The sequence below is a fragment of the Sinocyclocheilus anshuiensis genome, unplaced genomic scaffold (assembly GCF_001515605.1).
Source record: "Sinocyclocheilus anshuiensis isolate Anshui unplaced genomic scaffold, SAMN03320099.WGS_v1.1 scaffold628, whole genome shotgun sequence".
Taxonomy (NCBI): Eukaryota; Metazoa; Chordata; class Actinopteri; order Cypriniformes; family Cyprinidae; genus Sinocyclocheilus; species Sinocyclocheilus anshuiensis.
This window is the reverse complement of record NW_015555750.1, coordinates 825550-826980: the sequence shown is the minus strand read 5'-3', so window position 1 is coordinate 826980 and position 1431 is coordinate 825550.

Here is a 1431-nt window from a genome sequence, read left to right as displayed (position 1 = left end):
TGTCAAGACTGTCAAGACAAACTTTAAGTTGGCTTGAGAAAGCCGGACCAGAAAGTTTGAAAAAGTTTGAGAAGTTTAAAAAGTTTTAAGTTTGATTGTTTTCAGTCTGAAATAGTTTGAACATAATTGTTTTCTAAGGATATGGAACTTGTTGCGAATGCGAGCGGAGGGCGAGGCCTGATTGACACTCATTGACCGGGGTGAGCAGGTTAGGGCCGATCGAGCCTGCAGCTCAGAGGCACGGCGCACTGTTTGTCACTCAGGTTGAGGGGAGAAGAATAAGAAACTCCCGACCCTGGAGAAGCCTCAGCCTGCACTGAACCTGTCAGTCCACACAAAGCTGTTAGCACACAGTCAAGTGCACAGTTTCTCAATGGTGCAATTACAAAAATTTTCCGTTATTTAAAGAGGTACCTTGATTCTGTGTGATCTAGAAATCCTTGAATGTCCTGCATAGGAAATGTTCAGTCCACTAACGATCTATCATCTGTCTACAGATATTTTCGTACGCTGTCAAGCACCGAATTGAATTGTAGGACACTTGGATGGCTGATGCCACTGCCAGCGGGTCCCAAGACCATCTCAAATGTCACTTCAGCCGACTGCTAACATGTGGCCTTTTGGCCAGTGACTCTGACATGCTATTATCTGTCTTTAGAAGAGACGATGCGGTGTTGTCAGAAACCCGTGTCTCTACACATGTATCCATCACAGAGTGGCAGATGGCTTGGATCAAATTATTTTTTGTGTAAAAGGCCGTGTGAAGTTTCAAAACGTGACTGCCGCAGATGCCTCTCACAGGAGGCATAATAGAGCATCTTGTGTGGCGGCTGCAGATGCTTCTTGCAAAAGGCATAATAGAGGAGCACCTTGGGAGAATCCAGCAGCCATACGGATGAGGCTGCGGTTTTCTTCTGGCTCAACCCAACAAATTTACAAAAGAATGCATTAAGGTACCATGAGGCCCCTAACCGATGTGGGCTTGAACGTCAGCGAATCTATTGTATTTGTTCTAAACGTCAACACTAATGCACAAGGACAGACTCTAAAACTAATTCAACCTTCACTGGCTCTAAATATATGACACAATCTAGTGCTTATATACTGTATGTATCTATTTCTGACATAAATATGTCAATGAGTATGCATCATTACAGACTAACAAGTAAGTCTCACTGGGATGCTCCTTCCGCTCCTCTGTCGCTGACTTCATTAGCATTATTGTAAGGGGAAAATGACTGGCATAGCATTGTTTAGTAGCATGTGCTTCATGCACACCGTTCGCTAAGGCCCTGTTTACACCTGGTATTGAAATCTCTTTGTTGATCAGATCAAAAGGGAAGGGGCATCTCAAACGCATCTCCTGTGACCAATTGTGCTTGGATTTCATGGCTTGCAAAATACTCATTATGTCAGTTTATGTTATTATGC